At 44.1% G+C, this 21,015-nt stretch overlaps 1 protein-coding gene across 4 annotated transcripts in view; it reads right to left on the reverse strand.

The window, feature by feature from the left end:
- Positions 1-15,335, reverse strand: part of Cald1 (caldesmon 1) — a 189,754-nt gene extending 174,419 nt beyond the window's left edge. For 2 of the 4 annotated variants that reach the window (XM_057767102.1, XM_057767095.1), the window contains exon 1: positions 15,201-15,331. The gene's annotated coding sequence lies outside the window, so the exon portion shown is untranslated. Of the gene's footprint in view, positions 1-15,200 lie in introns of all 4 variants that reach the window. The other 2 variants (XR_009056992.1, XM_057767112.1) reach the window with 2 other exon arrangements.
- Positions 15,336-21,015: the final 5,680 nt, after the last annotated feature.

Genomic DNA, 21,015 nt, shown 5'->3' on the forward strand with positions numbered 1-21,015 from the left:
TAGCAGGGTGTAACCCACTCCCAGTGGAAAGAAAAACTGCTGTGTTTTTAACAACACATGTCAAAGTCAAAGTATGGACAGACAGAGAAGTGTAATGGGATGGAAAAAATAATAATAAAATAAGCGTCAAACTCCTACACTCCTCGCTTCTTATTTATACAAACACAGATGGGCCAGCAGCTCCAGGCCAGCTGATCCTGGGTGATGGGTAGACATTTCCATCCTGCCATCTCTATAGAGTATACCTACCCTGAAGAGTATGGGAAAGAGCTTTTTATCACCAACCTACGGGAAAGGAAATGTAAACAAGAGAGTCTCGATCATCATGACTAAAGCAGAAGGCACCCCAATAATCACAGGACATTTCCAGCCGTATAAATCTCAATGGGAGAACAACTAGAAACCAGAAAGCGGGGTGGGGGTGGGGGGAAGGACACCAAGGAGGAGCAGGAAAGAGTAGGGGAGTAAAGACAATTTCAGTAGAACCTATTTGCTTCCTAAATTATCTTATTTTACTGTCTCCTTCATTCATAAATTTTAAGGGTGCTTGAGAAAAAGGAAGAGGAGGAGGAGTAAGAGGGAGAAGAGGAGGAGGAGAGTTATTTGGTCAAAATCCCCACATAGGTACGTAACGGATGAGAATAGCTCCCTGTGACCGACATGTTCTGGACGTGGTTCGTGTACTTCTGACGGCTACACACTGACTTTCAAAGGGATCCATGCGTTTGTTTCATTTCTCCCCTTGGAGCTATGGGGAGCTTAGATTGTCCCTGGGCAACCCAAAATCCAACATCTATCTTGACAGCTGAAATGATTTTCCAGAACAAAAGAGGAACTGTACATGGCTAGGTCACAAAAGGAATCAGATTTGAGGGCGAGGCAGGTGGTTCAGTGTGTCAACTGCTCTGTGTAAGCATGGGGGGTTGAGTTTGGATCCCCAGTCCCTGTGTACAGAGTCAGGCACGCCACTGCACACCCTCAATATCGGCACTGGGGAGGCAGAGACAGACAGATTGCTAGAGCTGCCCAGCCACAACCCCCCAGGTAGCCAACCCCCCAGCCAGCCAACTCCCTAACCTGCCAACCCTCAGCCAGCCAACCCCCCAAACAGCCAACTCCCATCCAGCCAACCCCCCAGCCAGCCAACCCCCACCCAGCCAACCTAGCGGAATCAGGGAGCTCCATCTTCAGTGAAAGACCCTGTCTAAGAACAAAAAAACAAACACACAAACAAAAAGGTAGAGAACACCTGAGGAAGATACCAGATGTTGACCTCTAGCCTACACACACACACACGCACACACACACACACACACACAAATACACACAAACACATACATTTAGGAACTTAAGTGAATGTGTGTTCTGTATTTTTGCCTCAAAGTTTATTTCTACCTATCCTAAAACCTACAGCAGTCATTGCTAAGGCCTTGGCACTCACTGTTTTAAAGGAATAAGCAGTGCAGACCACTAAGCCATATGAAGGTAATACAGATAGCTTTGACTATAATTTATTTTTAATTTTTAGGCCATATATTTCTATCATTTCCAACTCTAGTGTACATATACATACACATACAGAAAGTATGTCCTGTGAGAGCCAAGATACACACACACAAACACACACACACACATACACAATAGCTATACATGACAATTACAGGCACTTTTGTAGTGTAGGGGCTGTTCCAGCCCCTGAACAGAGGTGCTGAGATGATGAGATAGTGAACAGACAGGTTGGGGTTCACCTGAGACCCCAAGCAGCTTGTAACCACGGTGCTCCACTCCAAAGTGGTATACATAGCAGGCCTTTGATTTAAAAAAGAAAACGCTGAGACAAAATTACATTAAACAGACAAAACAAAAGGCTGTACCACAAAGTGGGGGGTGTGGGAGCCCGAGAAGGCGCACAAAGGGAAACGAGGGAGCGAGAGGTTCAAGACACAGCTTCTTAGAATGGCAATGGGAAGGAATCAGAATGTGAGTGGATTTTTAAAGGAAGGTACAGAAAGAGTGAACAGTGGATAGAAGAGAAAAGAGGTTTAGGGAAGAGGATGGACATCCCTCCCTCCCAGTGTGCCTGGGGTTGCTATTCTAGGGACGCTATTAATAGCCCTTCCTGTCCCTTCCCAGAGTCCCCCGGTTTGGATGATAATTGGCACAGTAGTCACCTCCTCCATAGTTCTGGTCTGAGCAGAGGACCGATGAACACCGGGACACACACGGAGAAGGAAAAGAAAGAGGGGGCACAATCCTCCAGGAAACAAACCGGAAACGGAGACAGGACACAAGCTAAGAGTTCTGGCAGAGCAAATGCAGATAGTCGGGAGGGTCAGCAAGAGCAGAGCATGCGAGCATTTTAAGCCTGAAACTTGAATAGAGAAAGAGACAGAAGAAACGAAGATGAATGATTCATAGCGCAAATGTGCGTAGGCTCCTAATATTTTCCCTGTATTGACAGGATTACTGGCCGAGATCAACCTTTGTAAAACAGACTGAAAATGGCCACCGGCTCTTTCCAGCCCTTGCAGCCGCCCACACAGCCCCTGCCGTGGCTGTCTCCTAGGCTGCTCGGGCGGGCTCGGGGTAGTTCACCTCTCTCCCAGACCCTGCCTTGGCTCAGCCTTCCCAGCAGCCCCTCCCCCACCCCATGGCCGCATACCAGACTGTCTGCGCTGTGGTTTCCCAGCCTTCCACAGATAGGCCACAGCAAGCAAGGCTGTGCCTCAGTGCGTCATTTCAGAGACCTCTTTTGACTTCTTCACTAGATCAGAATTTCATATTGTGAAAGGCTGGAAGTAAATATCACGGGCAAGTTCAGAAGGTCATGCAACTTCTAGCAAAGCGGTACCCTAGATCTAGAGAGAAGACAGAAGCCAGGCAGCACAGGGACTTCTGGAACTGGAGTTTCAAAATATATGCCACGTGGGTTTCTACCCCGATTTTGAATTGGGGCAGATTCTGGATTGAATTCATCTGTTGGAGCACTAACCCCTTCTCCTTAAAACAGGATCTTGCAGGTCTTTACAGAGACCATCAGGTAAAAAAGAGGTCAGGAGCATGGGCTACAATACAGTAAGATAGTTTTGGAAGAAAGGAGATGGGAACACAGGTCACACAGAGACAGTGCCACGGCAACAGGGATACATCCATCTAGCCCAGCCTTCCTTGGAGTCCCGGAAGGAACCGGCCCTGAGGATGCCCTGGCCTTGGCCTTCTAACCTCATAACTGTGACAAAATTTGCTTCTGTTTGCAGCGTGCTGTTCAGGGAAGTCTTAGAGGTGAACATCCAGGTGCAACATGGCCAAAAATGCATGTTAGGTGGAGATGACTCGGCAGGTTAATCCCTGACCCCAACTTTCCCTGAAGAGACCATGCATGTGGCATCTTAGAGTTATCTGGAGGAGTGAGCATTCCTTGCAGCAAGATTAGACCGGTTCATCTTGAACAGATATTTTTATTATTCACATGCCTCAGTTTCGCCAATGAAATTGGCTACTAGATTGTAGTCTTGGTTGCTAGCTGTGATTCATCAGGAGGCTGAAGAGAGACCACCCAAATACACTGCTTTGGGGGAGGAAGGTCTAATTTAAATGTAGAGTAAGCGGTAAACATACTTCTGAGAGCAGCTGGCAAGGCAAGAGAACTGCAGCTTCTTCATCTGGGCAGAGGCAGAATCCTCAACAGTCCATCCAGTTCTCACACAATCAGCTCTGTCTTTGGATGCTCCGAATTTGACACAAAGGAGCGCCAAACTAGCTGAGATGTTTGCCCACATCATTTAATCCTTCTGTACCCAGTTCTGTGATTCCAGGCGTGGAACCCACTGGCTGACATTTTTGGGGCTACCGAGAAAAGAAAACACAAACTCGTTTCTGCAGCCCTCTTTTTGTTTCTTACTGCTCACTGCAGGCCAAAATTCTTATCCTGCTTCCCTCTAACCAGAGCTACTGACTTGAGTCAGTAGTGGAAGGAATGGTGTTTAGCTCTGCTTCCTTATATGGCAGGGAGGGACAGCGTGCTTGTCTGTCCAGCTGAACTGCACTGTGGCCCAATGACAAGTTCTAATGATTGGTTATGGAAACCTTGTGCTCTGGCTTCCATCACTTTGCCGAGGGAAGACACAGAACAGACAGCCATAGGGTTAGAGTCAGGGGGTGGCACTGACTCCTTCTCTGCCATTGGCCATTTATGCCACTTTGGGCCAGCTACTTGATTTACTTTGCTGTTCTTGGATGGCAGTCCTCGGCTGAAAACTGCTGACACAGAGTGAGCATCCTAGCAGGGCAGCTGATTGAATCAGTTCATCTCTGCAACCGTCATGGACCTATAAAGGCCCGAGATAACCAGCAGCTCAATGCCTGTCCTCTCTCCAGCTTGCTCTCAACTCGGCAGCTTTTTCCAGTATCTCTATCTCTCTCAGCCATTCTCGCCCACCATCTTCCTTCTGCCTCCCCTTGACTCCTCCCTCCCCATCCTCCTTTCATCTCCATTTCTTTTTCCAGGTCTAAAACATTGAAAACTCTATATATTCTCTGTCTATCCATCCATCTATCTATCTATCTATCTATCTATCTATCTATCTATCTATCTATCTACCTACCTATCTATGAACCCTAGCCCTAGGGCTAATAAAATTCTTCAGACATACTACATGAAGAATTCTTAGACTATAAACAGCAGCTCCAGGCCCATTGGTAAGGATAAAGGTAACTGACAATGACAGTAGAGAGTGTCTTCCTTAGAGCAGGGAGAGCTATGCTTCAGAGATAGATAGCCCTGGTTAGAACACGCTCGTAACAACCTGAATCAGGGTGACCTAGAACTTGCATCTGAAGCCCAAACATTAAAGAAATCAACTTTGTTTCTTCTGTCTACACATGGCCAAGGAGGAAGCAATGAAGGAAAGTGTGTGGCAAAGGGTGGGATTGTAAAGGGAGTCGCACGCCTCTAGAGAACCTCTATAGGCAGACACAGTAGATAACTCACAATGTGTAGGTCAGTATGAATCATGTTCAGAGCAGTCTAGAGTTGTTATTTCTGACCATCAGAATGAAGGGATGATTATCCTAATTTATAATCAAGTGAAGAAATAGGCTGGAAGTGGTAAGTTCGGCATTTGAACTCAAGACTGTCTGATTCCAAAGTTGTTATCAAATAGGTCATACTTCGAAAGTCACCTGCAGAAGTAGAGTACCTGTCTCCTGGGTTTATTTAAACTCGATGACAGAGCACAGCTATTAAACCTATGGCCTGTGGAGACAGATTATCTGAGTTTGAATACTGTTTCTTCCATGTAGTGGTGACTTTAGATGTTATTTCACCCAGTCAGCACTGGGTCTCTTCCTCCATAAAATTATTTGGCAAGAATACTCTTTATTTTTATCTAACAAATATACTCTTCATTTTTACCCAAAAAATTATCTCTATAGACTGGTTGGCACGTGCCACACACTATTGTAAGCATTGAAATACTGGCTTTCTCCTGTGCAAAGGCTAATTTTAACACTCCACACCCTAGGGTCAATTGTGTGCTAGAAAATGTTTAATTAAAAGCTCTCTCTTTCTCTCTCTCTCTCTCTCTCTCTCTCTCTCTCTGTCTCTCGTGTGTGTGTGTGTGTGTGTGTGTGTGTGTGTGAGAGAGAGAGAGAGAGAGAGAGAGAGAGAGAGAGAGAGAGAGAGAGAGAGAGAGAGAGAAAGAGAGAGAAAGAGTTTACATCACTGAACAGGGAACTGGGAAGAGAGTCTGCACAGCCCAGCCTCATATGCATTTTCATCACATAGACTCGGTAGATAAAACTGATCTCAAGAGCACAGATAAAGTCAAATGTAGAGGACTAACTAGGAAAAGGTGAGTCTTGAGTGTTTGTTACCTATATTTTAATATTATATTCAGAATGATGGGCTTACATGGCCAATTTTAGAACAGTGCTCAAGATTTACAACTAGCTCTCAAAATTCTTGAAAGTTTAAGTGTAGTGAAATTTTATTTGTATTTTAATAAATAAAGCTTGCCTGAATCAGAGTGCAAAGCTAAGGCACTAGAGACCAGGGAGTGGTGGTGCACACCTTTAATCCCAGGACTCGGGAGACTGAGGCAGATGGACTTTTGTGAGTTCAAGTCTCCTCTGGGCTACACAAGATCAATCCAGAAACAGATCCAGGTGGTCGTGGCTCACACCTTTAATCCCAGTGTTTGGGAGTCACACATCTTTAATCCCAGCACTAGGGAGGTGGAGATAGTAGTGATATGGCTGGACAGAGAGAGGAATATAAAGGGGAAGAGACAGGAACTCAGTGGAGTGTGGAGTCTGAGAGTTGGTGGAGACACAGTGCAGTCTAGGCAATCTAGATCGTCCCTTCGGTATGAGCATTGGTAGACGTAAAAGATCTCTCTTACGGCTTTGCTTCTCAATATTCAGCTTTAACCCCTACGTCTGTCTCTGGGTTTTTATTATTCATGCTACTTTTAACCTTCAGATTTGAGGAGCTACTCTGAGTTTAGGGCACACGAGGGCAGAGAACGGTGACGGAGAGATGGGATGGCGGTGCACACTGCGGGAGCCGATTCCTTTTCAGGTTCTCTTTTACGAGTTCTGCACCCATGCACAGCCTGGAAGCACCTGCTCTAGTAAAGCAAATAGCAGTTGTGCAAAAATAAGACCAACCCTGGCCTTCTCTCTGTCTTTTTAATTACGTTTTTATTTATTTGTGTGGGAAAGGGGCAGGTGCTGTGGCATATGCGTGGAGGTCAGAGGACAGCTTGCAGGAGTTGGTTTGCTCCACTATGTGGGTTCTGGGACTTGAACTCAGGTTGTGAGGCTTGGAGACAAGTGCCTTTACCTGCTATACCATCTCACAGGTCCTGACACTCGTACCAGACCAGGCCAATCCTATGAGACATTAAGCTGCAAAATCTTTAGTGAATGTAGAATGTGTGTTCTGTGCTCTGAATGTAGTACATTCTTCTGAGCGACACAATACTCCAGGCTGCAGAGTACCAGAAGTCCCTTGGGGTGAACTTTCTGCCCTGCAAAAGCAAACTTGTTCCTTGTTGCCCAACTGCTTCTGCAAGGCCTTCTAGTAGAGCATCTAAACCAGGAGTTGTGCTGATCCTGTCCCGGCTTTAGGGGGGCTGGGGACATGGGATGCAGGATGAGTTCCATTTGGAATTTGTTATCCTTACCACAACAAAGAAAGAAGAGAGATGGAGAGAGAGAGAGAGAGAGAGAGAGAGAGAGAGAGAGAGAGAGAGAGAGAGAGAGAGAGAGAGAGAGAGATGCGCTAAGGGAACTAGCCGAAGTAACATCCTTAAAGTTGTTCAAAGACATAAATACTTATAAAGAAAGAATTCTTGGAATCACCCCCCCTCCCCAAAGCCTAAATTCCACACAGTAACAATGGCTGGAATAAGACATGGAAACACCATAGGAAATCTTATTCATGCCACATTTCCAGCGTTTTACAAAAGCAAGCCCTGGAAATCTCATCAGCAAGCTCAACCTTATGGGACCGATAGTTTTGCATTTAGACAAGAAAGGATAGGGGAAGACAGGGGCATTTCAGATAAATACATCAGTGGATTATTTGGGATACACAGCTGTAACTTTTAGGGGGAAACCATCTAAACAAAAATAAGTTTCTGAGGAATCAGGAACTCCATCATGTGCCATAAATGACTGTAAACACCAGTGACCAGAATCATTTCTGAGGCAGGATGTTTCATCAGAGCCTGGAAGGAGGTTTTACAAACTGCAGATGCCTGGACCCCACTCCAGCAAGATCTACTGAATTGCAACCTCCAGGGCTGAGTCCCAGAGATGCATCTTTGTCAAAAGGTTCTGAAGTTGATTCTGGTTGTGTGACTGCCTAAAAACCACTGATACAGGCAGACTGAATCTGTGAATTGCTACAGTGAAGCATCCTCTTTTATCTGGAACTACCCGGAACTTTAAAGCTGTGTGTTCCAGAATTATCTCTGCCACTGACAAAGGACATGGCCTTGGTCAGCTTGCTTGGGTTGTTCCTCCATTCAGCAAATATTGGGATTCTGCTATATGCCAGGCAACTGAACATCTAATAAGCTAATGAGTCACTGTTGCCTGCTTTGTGTGCTTGTCAGCTAACAGAGTAGGTAAACATTACTAAAAGGCACTATATATATATATATATATATATATATATGTACATATATATGTAATTTTACTTGGTATGTATTACTAGATTTTGGTTTCTTATCTAGAAATTGAAAAGTGATTACTGATATTTATTTGCTTATTTTTCTGTGCTAGGGATCAAACTCCAGGCCTTCTGCATTCCAGGCAGGTGGCCCTATCACAAAATGACATCCACCAGCCTAGTTCCTTTATGCTTAAGAAAAGTTTTTTCTTCTTAAAACCCCCAAGTTTCTGATCTTTCCTATGCACAATAGTAGTACACATCAATGGTCCCGTGATTGGGAAAATACAAAAGCCAGAAGTGACTATGACTTCAATTACGCATTACTAATTTAGCATCTCATCATCATAATGTAGTTCTATAATTATAAAAATATGTCAGGGAGAGATACATTATTTACTCAGTTTATCAAAAATCACTGTGTATGTAGGTAGGTGTGATATATATATATATATATATATATATATATATATATATATATCTTTGCAACAACTTGGGCCTTCCAGGGATCAGGTCCAGAGTTGGGAATCTATAGATCTTACTAATGATGTATCAAGCATGGTTCTTCAGCAGCCAAGGCTCTTTCTGTGATCTTTATCAACGGTAGCATTTTTCACCTCTGTGAACTTGGATACAGCATAGGAAACCTTAACAACTGGGTAGACCTAGTATGTACTCCCTGGGTTAAGTAATATCTCAAAGTACTGGCAGCTTAAAAAGTCCATGAAATTATACTCTCTTGAGGCAGGCGCTTCCTCCTGTCCCTGTACAAAGACGCTCCAAATCCTAGAATGCATCCTTGTATGCACCGCCATTTCCTTGTGCACACCCATCTCCAGATTTCCTAGCTGGTCCTTGTTTGGTTTTCCTGATCTGCTCTTTGGTGCTCATTTCTGACTGTATTCTTGTTAATGCTTATTTGAAGAGGGGCCCAGAATAGAGCATGGTGCTGCCATTGTGGTCAGGGCTGGGAGAACATAGAGCATCTGTTTCCCTGCTTGATAGTTTAGTCAGTGAGTATCACCTAGACCACAGAATTCCATTGATTAAGACAACACTAGCTTGCCAGGCCGTGGTGGTGCACACCTCTAACCCCAGCACCCAGGAAGCAGAGGCAGGTGGATCTCTGTGAGTGTGAGGCCAGCCTGGTCTACAAGAGCTAGTTCCAGGGTGGGCTGCAAAGCTACAGAGAAACCCTGTCTCATAAAAACAAACAACAAATAAATAAATAATAAAAAAAAGAAGAACACACTAGCTTTGTGCATTTGGTTTACCAAAAAACTGTGACTTACATTCAGATAAATGAGGTTTTGTGTTGTATATGTGGTACATGTGCAGATGTGTGTGTGTGTGTTGCAGGTGGGGTGTGCATACACACATACTCATGCATGCCCCTGCGAAGAACAAAGGAGCGTGTCAAGTGTGCTCTCTTATTCTCTGCTTTATTTTTTTGAGAAAAGGTGTGTCTCACTAAATCTGTAGCTAGAATGGCGGTCACCAAGTCCCAGAGATTCCTGTCTCTGCCTTCCACAGTACTGGGATGAAGTTCCCTGACCATGCTGAGGATTTAAACTCAAGTTCTCATGCTCATACAGAAGGCACTCCTATCCACTGAGTCATCTCCCCAGACCCTCAATTTTTCTTTATTAAAATTGTTCAGTTGTTAATTTACTGACTTTGACAGATTGCCTTCATTTAGCGGAGTAGCCGTATCATATTCATGGTTTATACAAAGATACAAAGCTTTTTGCCAACCAGTCTTATGGGAATTTTCTCTAGACTTTTTCTAAGAAGGATGATGACTTGTTTTTCAGTTACTTGTGGTGTCAACTTCAAGTCAACCTCTCTTAAGACTGGCTTACCATGTCATGTGAAGATGGTCACTAAGAACTATATGACCCTGACATTGGGGGTTTGCCCAGCCACAAACACATTCACAGGAAAAATTCAAGTGATAGCCATTAGGAGCTGTTGGTTATTCCAGGTATTTGCTTCTGCACCCAGCTTTCTCTTCAACTGAAATTAGCCCTCCCAAGCTTTTCTTTACCCAAGAATGATCCCTGATGGGGGTAAGACGACAGTCAGACCCACTGAGTAACACACTGAGATACTGCAGAGCCTTTGACCATCTGCTCTGCTAAGGGACCTGAACCAATCGAATGTCCTCTTTCAGGATCTGACCTGAAGCGCAAAGGAATTGCCTGAAGCACACAAGGAATTTTCCAGGTGGTGGAACAGCTGCCCAGAGTAGCTGGGTTTACATGATGTGAACACAGCCTTGAGAGCCATAGTTCTCTGCCGGCTTCCCTGACCCATCTGGATCTTAGCCTCATCCCCTGTGGACTGCACCGTTTGGCTTCTGGATCTCCCACCCCTTTATTATTCCATCTGTACTTTATAGCCTCCCCCCTTTTGCTAGAGCCACTGAAGCTTAGAAACTGAAGGACCCACTGGTCCTTGATTCTGAGACGGTTGTACCTCTCAGGGTCCTGCCTTACTGAGTGAGATCCTGCTTTGGAAAAATTTGTGTGACTTCTGGCTGTTACTATTTCTTCTATACTTTCCCAGCTGTAAGTCATGACATAGCTTATTTTGAATTCTTTATCCATTTTGGCCGGGACTGGCACTCTCTATTCCAGCTCTGATGCAAGTGGCCCTTGAGCCTGTTGCTATTTAACCTGGGTCCTGCCAGTCTTTGACCCATAGGTGAGGTCTATCTAGCTCCCCAGCAAAATGTCTTGGGGGACAGGAGAGGGAATGTCCCGTGTGGGCTTAAAAGGAACTAATTATGTACTCCTACTTAATATGTTCCTGTCCGAGCGAAATGATTTCCTGGTGGTCAAGGGCTTTCATCCGCATAGTCACGACACAATGCCAAAGCCTCAGGAAAGAGGAAGCAAACAGTCATCAAGCTATCGTCATTGCTGTGTGTGTGCACTTAGTATATACATACACATATATGCATATGTATGCTAATATATGTATACATATACATAGCAAAAACACACATGAAGGTGAGCACTTGCAAAGAACACCCAATTTGCTTAAAGTATTCTTTAAAGTCCAACCGCTCCTCACTGCTCCTTAGCAATACTGTTATTAATTTCTTGGTGCATTCTTGGGATACACTTGCAAGGAGCTATTTCTAAATTTCTTTAACCCTGACAGACTTCCTGTTGAAAACCACTTCTTCCCTGAATCTGGCTCTCCCTTGCTTTGGAATGGAGGCTGGATGAGACACACTTCTCCTACATATCTGCGTATTCACACCCACTTCCTCCCACCAGACCTTAAAAACAACAAAGATACCCCTGAGCTGGGTATGGAGGCTCAGATCTCATACCCCAGCACTCCTGAGCTGAGTATGAAGGACACATCTCCAACCCAGCACTCATTTGAGAAGCTGAAGCAGGAGGTTTATAAGTTGGTTCCTAAACAGACTAGATTAGCTGGCAACAGACACTATCTGAAGTTAGCTAAATTTTTCTCTCCCGGCTTGTAGACAACTGACTGTGCCCTATCTAGGACTCTCTGTGTTTGACACTTGTCTGGGTCCCCTTCCACAGCTAAGCTTCTGTTGACTTCCAAGTCTGGAAATGCAGGAACGTTCAAGTCTAACTAGGAGATGGGGAAGCTGGTCAGTTGAGCATCTAAGGGGTAAGGGTGAGAGGGTAGCACCAGGCTTTAGTTAAAGTAGGGAACACTGTTTAGTGAAGCCACCAGAGGTGAGAGGCATAGCTCCTAGAGCAATCTGGTCTCAATAAGGGCAGGAACCCCAGCCAGGTGCTGCTGGTTACCTCATCCTGCCTACAAGGCCCAGGCATGACAAGCTGGGATTAATTCCATCCTTTTTGGCTGGAGGCAGAGAAGTCACCTCATTTACTAAGGCCTGTCTGTTGTCAGCACTTTGTCATTGGTCTGTTCACCTGGCTCCTCACATTTCTTGGTTCCTGGATGCTGTTGTGTGCCACAGCCAGCCTACCTTGTTCTGTCTTCTATTATCTATCCCTCTGCTCCGGGTCTCTGATCCTTAACGCCAAATTTCAGAAATGGGTGAAGGACCCATTTCTTAAAGCTCTAGGATCAGGGTCCTAGAAAGAGTCACACAAGCTTTCTCAGACAGAAGGAAGAAGGAGAGATCTTCAGGAAAAGGAGATAGGAAATGGTGACTACCACCCAGAGCTAGCATGATACCCTGAAGATTCAAACTTAGCCTCCGTGTGCCTCCAGGGAAAGGAGACAAAATCTCTCATCCCATCTGGACATCTTAACCCCTACAGGATGGACGAGAGCTATGCTGACGGCCATGCCAGGTGAGGCCGAAGAGTTGATTTCCTTCTTCAAAGGTCAGGAGTATTAAAGCAAAGGAAGCAAAACCAGAAGCGAGCCCTGATCTTGTAGCTCTTGAGTTAAGCCTGAGCTGAGAGTATCTCTTTAAATTAGCCAGCTCCTCAGAGCCTGTGTGTGTCTAGATTGGCTTAACAGATGAAGGACTTTCCGTTAAGAAACTCTAGGAACTATTTTTGGGCATTCTGAGATTTGCCGGGAGAACGCCTTCTTAATGCTTGAAAACCCTGTTGGCAGGATCTCCCTAAGCTCCTCCCCGGTCCTACCATGCTATTTGCATTCTACTTGGTCAGCATTTCCCCCACCCCCACCTCCCGACCATGGCCTCAGCCCACCGCATTGCCAAGCCATGTGACAGACAACCCGGCAGATGGGGCGCTGGCCTAACCCTTCTCATGTCCATCCCTAAGTCACTTCTTGTCTCACTGAAGAATGACTAACCAGTAGCCAGGCTATCGTGAAAGACAGATGACCACAACTGTATGTATTTTTAAGAAAAGGCCTATAGAACAGAGAATACCTGAGCCAGATTCAGGAACTTTCTATGATACACTTCCAAACCAAACTATTCTACCTGTAGAGACCAGGAAGGGATTGGGACCAGTCACAGAAACCAGTGAAAACGGGGACTACTCCATTGTCAAGAATCCACTCACACATCTCTTTTAAACCCTTGAATCTGAAACAGGAGCCTGTATCTTCTCTCTCTGATCCAAAAGTTGCATGCTTGGGGCAATCTTTTGATGTGAATGTTTTAAACTCCACGTTCTATTGACTTTCAGAAATGGAAACAACCCCACACTTCACAGTCAAGTACATTCTTCATGTGCCCTGAGATCTATTCTTTTCTGGGATTTTTTTTTTTGCCAGAACTTTGCCTTTATGTTTTTCATTAAATGATTTTAATAGAAGCGAAGTTTCCAGCCTGTGGCTTCGTTGAGCTTTATTTACCTCCCTATTTGGGGAAATGTATCCCAGCTCACTCTCCACAGGAAGGAAATAGCACCAGGAGCTGCCTAAAGTTTGCCATGAACTAAAATCCCTCTCTCTGTGTGGAGAGAACACATGCAGTGTGATTTTAGAAAATGTGTTTTTGTAGTGATGGGGTGTGGGGAGCACACGAGGGGGATGGGAAAACTGGCCATAGAGAAACTACACTTTGAGGGGTTCCGGGGGAGGGGGGGCGGAGGGCTGCTGGTTTCAAAATGGAATTTATTCCCAAATCCAAGATTACAGATTGTCTTCAAAACTGCATCCCTACATGGTTTAGAGAACATTTGAGAAAAAGAAATTGCTCTTCATGATTTGATTGACATTAAAAACCCTGTGAAAAGTTTGGAACTTGATGTCCCCCAGGGAAGGACAATAGTCGAATAGAGTTGGCTTGTACCCTTTCTCACTCTTACCCAGAGCTGTTCCAGGGAAAGAAAACGCACGGGGCACTCTGTTCTCATATATCACGTCTCAAGAAATCACCCCGATATGTGTAAACTCAAGCACTACCCGGTGAGTCTCGAGCCCAAACCGTCCTAGTCTATGGCTTAGCAGCCGTCTGGGACTCTAGTCCTTAATATGAATGTTATTTTTTCAATGATCAGACTTCTTCCTTTTGCAGGGCCCCTTGTCGTCAGTAAGTTCTAGCCACGCACGTCTGGTTTTGCCTAACTCTAAGGGGCTGCACTATTTCCGTTTTCAATTCCACACGCGCAGCCTTATTACCAGAAGGGCTCTGTGAATACCAAGCACTTTGTTCTCCTCTGCCTTTTTGACCATGTATTGCCAGAGCACTGAAACTCCCCCGCCCTTTACAATCAGCTCTTTCTAAAAGGAGTTACCAACTAATACCAACTTGCACTACTGTTTGGGATGCCCAAATACGTCTGTCTGGAAATAAAAGCCCTTCTTCTTCCTTTCTGGAACATTCTCTCCCACTTATATCCCTCTAGGCATACTTTCCAACAGAAATGAAGATTTCCCGAGAAATATTTCGGAAGGAAGTTGACCGTGGTTTCTACACACACACCCACTCAGGCGTTACATTCCCTTGCTGCTCGGTTTTTATAGAAAACAGACTAGGTAGGCATCTTCTGCCTGGGCAGATGAGTGACAGTGGGCCAGTTGGTGCCCGTGGTAGAACGCTGATCTTATTTCTTTACATCTCTAAAATCCCAATTCTAAAGTCCTGGTAGCAGAGTAAAATATATTTAGCTAGGAAAAAAAAATCACTCTTTATCTTAACGATCTAAAAAATTGTTGCTGTTAGATTTTAAGTGAAACCTGAAACCTATTTAAATGTCTGCTAGCAGAAGATGGAGAAGAAACCGCCTGAGGCACAGAGCAGCCGAACCCACTGGCTGGCACTGAGAACACCAGGTAAACAGTTCACATCCCTCTTGAAAACAGAATCGCATCCCAGGCAAAGTCGCTCATGCTCACTGAACATGCCACTGTGCGGTCTTTCCTCTTGCCCCGTTTCTAGAAACAAAACTTGAAGTTTCATCACATTGACCTTCTGGGAACATCCGCAGGTCAGGGAAGTCCAGGCTGGCTTTGGGAATTTACAGGGTCCCTTGCCTGCCTCGAAAGATTTTGCCTCTGCCTGGAATGTTGCCTGAAACCCGCGGAGCGACTCCTGCTTCTCTGAAGGCGGAAAAAGAAAGACCCAGTGTCCTACCTCTCAGGCAGCAGCTTCTTCCCCAGGAGGAGGACCTTCGCGTCGCTCGCGCCGTCGGGAAGGAAGCTGAGGTCCCTTTAAGCAACACAACGAGAGAGCAAGCAGGCAGGCAGGCCGCCTAAAGCACACTGCTCTATTCAATAAAACTGCAGACCGCCCTTCCTTGGCCCCTCCCAGAAGTCCATGCTAAGTGAACACATATCCCCTATGTTTACAGTCAGCAGGCGGTGGTATGCATTGTCCTGTAGTTTTCTAATAGGCAGCCAATGACGACACCCCGGCCAAGGTGATGCTGTCTGCCCATGCAGATGCCTGTCATTCCCTAGGCATGCTCAGGACATCACTCATCAGAAAAACCAAGTCCTAAAAAGCTTGAAACTCTGAGCAGGCTGCCAAAACCAGCCTGCTCCATGCCCTTTTTTGGTTATCCTAAGCAGGGCCTCCTGGAAGTGAATCCATTGTCAGGAACAATCATAAGAAACGTTAATCTTGGAGAGAGAGGCTGTCTTGTGGAACACAAATAGAGCTTTAAGAAGAAAGTACAGTTCACCAAACAAGACGTGGACAGTTAGTTGTACTTATGGGGATGAGGTTGGGGGTGGGGTGGGGGAGCCATTTCAGTTGGGGAAGCCTTAATTGCATATTTCTTTTCAAAGTAACTGCGTTGCAAAATAAATTTAAATCGTTCTGCGAGTTGAAAACCTGAGGCGGATAAGACTCAGGTCTGCTGTCCAGGCTAAGTTCTAGCCAAGAATATGCCTGTGTTATGAAAACCAACTGACAAAAAAATATAAATAAAATGTATCAGTCTTTTTAGTAGATAATGTGGGCCAGCAGAAAGGCAGGGTGAGCAGCATGGCCAGATGGGATCACGGGGTTTACACAGCTCTTCTGGTTTTCCCCATTAATACCCAACTTCCCTTCATTCCTCAGTCTTGGCAGTGAGGGGACTGTCCTAGCAATGAACGTGCATGGCGAGACCGACACCTGCTTTGGGGCAGGCGTAGCCGGGCACATAGGCCCTCACAGGTAATGCAGATGTTCTAGTGAGTTCTGGAAAGCCTGTGTGTTCCGGGAGAGTCAGTCTTCAAAGCTGCTGAGCTACAATGCAGGTCACTGGCCCACACATGCGTCCAATTGTGGTCTTGTAGTTTTTGGAATTCAGTCAGTCAGTGCTTAGTTTTTAAAAAGTTGGAATACTTAACTGTTTGTCAGGCCTGGGGCTGAGCACAAAATCCATGTTTCATTATTGGTATGTGTTTAGACACTGTCTCATCATTGACCAGGAAGCTTTAAATATTTTCCCTGGCTAATTACGAATCCAGAAGCTTAATCGACGCACACAGTCTTACTGAAAAGCCTTCTCTGTTCATGAAGATGGGATGTAGAAGCTATCTCTACTTAGGAAAGAGTCCCTGCCCTTTGTGCTTCGTTGAGAGCACTTGGGAAGCAGCTGGTGCACACGGGGGCGTTCCTTCTTCTGCCCTCCGTTATTAACCAGTCTCCCGGAAGTATCTACATGGTCTTCCTATGCTACTCCCTCTGCTTTTCTTGCTTTCTTCTACTAGCCAGCTCTCAAAAAGCTACTGCAAGGAGGGTCCAGGGAGATGTGGGCTTCAAGCTTTCCCAATCAGAACTCAGAATGTAGTTTCCCAGACACAAAAGAAGACTCGTTGGTGAGAATAATGCTGTCGATATTGCAAGTTCACGGTGGTTCAATCAGGCATCAGTGAACACAACCAACTATAACACTGTTCTTTTCTGATTTCAGGAAAATGATTTGAAAATAAAACTTTTTTTTGGGGGGGGGGAACATAGCCAGTTTTGCAGCTAGGGGAATTCTGTATCTGGATGGACAGATGAAAAGACAGAATATTTCTTAGTCTGGTAAAAGGCTGAACTTGAAGACAAGAGCAGACAGACATCAGGTTCTTCAAACATCTCAGTCACATCGAGATGTCCTCTGTCCAGAGATTTTCCTGGATGCGTGCTATTAAGGCTGGTCATAGAGGAATGTGCGAAAGTGCTATTTTCCATTGCTGGTACAGACAACATACCCCCCCCCAACAACACCCCCCCCCCCCCCGCCAACTTATGCCAGGAATGCACCTTGGGTGATCAGCATCAAGGCAAAATTTTGTAGTTAAGAGATTTTTTGTTTTTGTTTTTGTTTTGTTTTGTTAGGTACCAGCTTTCCAGAGGAAAGAGACATTGTGCTGCAAATGGGAAAAATATTATCAACAGGAAACCCAGAAGGGATGCACATTTTACGTGGTTCACAGAAGATAAGTTACTGAATATTTTGGGCTATGCTTTTAGGGGGAAAGAAGTATGCTTCCCTAGATAAGCCCTAGATATTTCATATATGGAGTACAGCATGCGGAGAGCCATGGAGTTCAACAGTGTCATGTAAATACATGCAATAGAAAAAAAAATATCTTTGTCTCTGAAAAAGAAAAGCAGAAATGTTTAAAAGGAATGAAGAAAAAAAAAACAAACAAACAAATGCTTGCGTATTGCCCAATCGCCGTCATGGGAATCTCACTTTCATAGTATTTACTTTTTCTAAAAGTCATTTGTACACAGCACTAAAAATACTTTTGAAAATATATAAATCTAGGGTTCCTGTAGGAAAGTTCTGTGGACTCTATTTCCGCCAGGATCACTGCAGATAAAGGCAGCTTGTCTATCTCAGGATGTAGTCAGGCACGATGGGTATACAGAGGCCTTTAGAAGCATTTCCACGACTCCTCTGGCACAGTGGGTATACAGAGGCCTTTAGAAGCATTTCCATGACTTCTCTTATCTTTCTTTCCCTTTGGTTCCTAGAACTTGCTGTCATATTGATCGGCAGCTGGCAACTCTATTTTGCTTGTGGTTTGACTTTGAAAAGTAAAAACGGGCCATGTTTTACATTCAAAACAGGGATCCACTTCCTTTATTTCGTGAAAAGTATCATTCCAACTTTTAAGATATCTACTTTATTGAACAGACAAAGGATTTTTTAAATAAGGCTAAATACCCCTTCCCACCTTCTTCAGTCAAATGAAATCTTTCCAGATTCCCAGGCTTATAAACGTATAAAATTAGAATCTCGGTGTCAAAATTAGATCACAAAGTAAACACACAAAGTACACACATGTACATACTCACAAAAGGGCAGAGTGAGAATTATACTAACTGTACTTAGGAAATTAAAGTTTAAAATTGGCAAATTTTATTCAGCAGTATAAAAAAGGATGAGTGTAAAGAAGATCCAAATTCTGAATATCTATTAGTATAATAGACATTAGCAGTTTAAATGTTTAAAAAAGAAAAAAAATCATCTCATAAGATAAAGGATAGTTTTTGGTTAAATGAATAATTATTTGTAGAGAAATTCTTAGAAAACTAAGACGATCTTTATAAAGACATCGAAAGATTTGTCAATAAAGCACACGGTGTTTCCCAAGGACACAACTAATGTTCAACTACTAAAAAGGTAAGAATCACCACAGCTCCTTTTATGAAAGAAAGAGCTGAGCCATTGGGGTAGGAAAAGAAAGGGAATGTCTCTATTTGCTATGATAGCATTAAATGTGTAGAAAATGGGAAGAGATTGTTCTGGCTTGTGTTCTATTGCCTTGATAAAACACAGAATAAGACCAACTTGGAGAGGAGAAGGTTTATTTAGAGTTTACAGACCCCCATACAAGGAAGCCAGGGCAGGAGCCTGGAGACAGGAAATAAAGTGGAGGTCATGAAGGGATGCTGTTTGTCTGCTTGCTTAGCTACCCTGCTTATATAGCCCAGGCTTGCCTAGGAATGGTACCTCCCACAGTGGTACAACCAAGAAACATCAATCAACAACCAAGAAAATGCCCACGACTTGCCTTCAGGTCAATCTGATGAAGGCAATTCTTCAATTGAGATTCCCTTTTCCCAGGTATTTCAAACTGACAACCAAGATTAGCCACTACAAGATCTTCAAACTTACTGCAGCTGAGAAAAAGAACTTAGCAAAATTCAGTGCACAAGAATCTAGAACACTGGTAACCAGCCATCTCTAACTTTAAAATGGGAAAATATGCTATTTTTAATGACAACAAAAAGCGTGCATTATCCTGAATTAATGTAGTTAAACACATTAAAAGTTCCCAAACCTAATTTAAGGCCATCAAACATCCAAATAAAGATGGCATTCTAGGCAGAGGCAGGTGACCTTTGTGAGTTCAAGGCCAGCCTGATCTATATAGCGAGTTCTGGCCAGATAAGGCTATATAGTAAGACTTTGTCTCAAAATCAAGAGAGAAACTAGTAAACAAACAAAACAACAAATGGTAATACATACTATTTTTTACAAATGACAAACCTCGATGTTGTAATGATAGAAAAATAATCTACACATTAACTTTGCCAGTTAAATTTCCAGACAATACAGCTTGTAAAACATAACAAAATGATAGCAAATTTGAAAAAAAAAAAGAGAGAGAGATCTCAAAATAGGTGATGTGATTGTCACAGAGCAGGTTGAATTAAAGTATGTACTTCTGGCATAAAAACAGACAAACAAATGAGCATAACCAAGTGGAGAACCCACCAGCAAACCCAGGGCCACACACAAAAATCATAATAGAAGTATTGAAATCCAAGGAAAAACAACTATTCTACCAAGGGTAAAGTCACAATTATGCAGAAACAATAAGTTTGGATTCAAAATTCTTACCCTACACTGCAATAAACTGAGTGAACAAAAAAACTGGAAATGATGATAAAAATTATAGGCGACTACTTTTAATAGGATATGCAACATAATAAACAACACACAAATGAAAATATTGATAGACTGGAGGACACGGTTAGACAAGGCAAACTGAATGAGCAGCACGTGTGTATGTCCCTTCCTTCTCTCAGTCTGACCAAAGGCCAGCAAAGAGCTAATGATCAGAAGCAAATCCTACAAGGCAAAGGGCCCTGGAAGGAGTCAGCAGAGGTCCAGATTCCAGCCAAATTTTGGAATATGGAAAATGGACAGATGGTTGGTAATTGACTTAACAGCTGAGAAACTGAAATCTGGCCCCGAGGATTGGTAGGTTAACGAAAAGGCGCCAATTCTAGCTTCAGAACCAGGATTCTGAAGTCTGGGACTCTCTGAAAGTGTGGAGTGGAGCAGAAAAGATGTTTGGTTCGAAGTGTTGTCGGTGTAAAACCCAAATGGCCTCCTCTCCCCAGGCACACAACCAGGTGAACTTCCTCTCAGAAACGGCCAGAAAACAGGAAGGTGATTTTGGTTACTCTCTGAAGAGAAGTGACAGACAAGGCTTTGCACAGGTGAACAAACATTCAAGTAAGAACCAACCCCCAGGACCCTTGAAACATCCCACACCCTGCCCCCCACCGTCTCCCTGCAGGGTTCCCAACACCCTACTAGTTAGGTTTGTCCTCTGCAGAGAACAATAATCCAGAAGATCCAGGAAAACAGGCCTGGAAAGGGGGCAGGGAGGAGAGACAGACATTTCAGGAGCTGACATTTCTGACTCGTCGTTGGGGCCCTTTAGTGAGGTGGGTGCAGAAAATTCCAATCAACTGCTTAGAACCTCCCATGTAAATATGAGCATCACGTGAAGGGAGGGCTGTGTGCAGAAAACAAAAGCCATCAGAGGGAAATTTGGCAGGAGATGGCTCAGTGGGTCATGGCACCGAAGTTCCACAAAAACACCTCCACTCAGACCTGAGACTTCTATATTATGAATTACAGTGTTGTTATAGAATATTCAGAATTTTTCAACTCTCACATTCAGTTATACAGCCTATATAAGGATCATGACTCATCATG

This window comes from Chionomys nivalis, chromosome 1 (assembly GCF_950005125.1).
Source record: "Chionomys nivalis chromosome 1, mChiNiv1.1, whole genome shotgun sequence".
In the NCBI taxonomy this organism is placed as follows: domain Eukaryota; kingdom Metazoa; phylum Chordata; class Mammalia; order Rodentia; family Cricetidae; genus Chionomys; species Chionomys nivalis.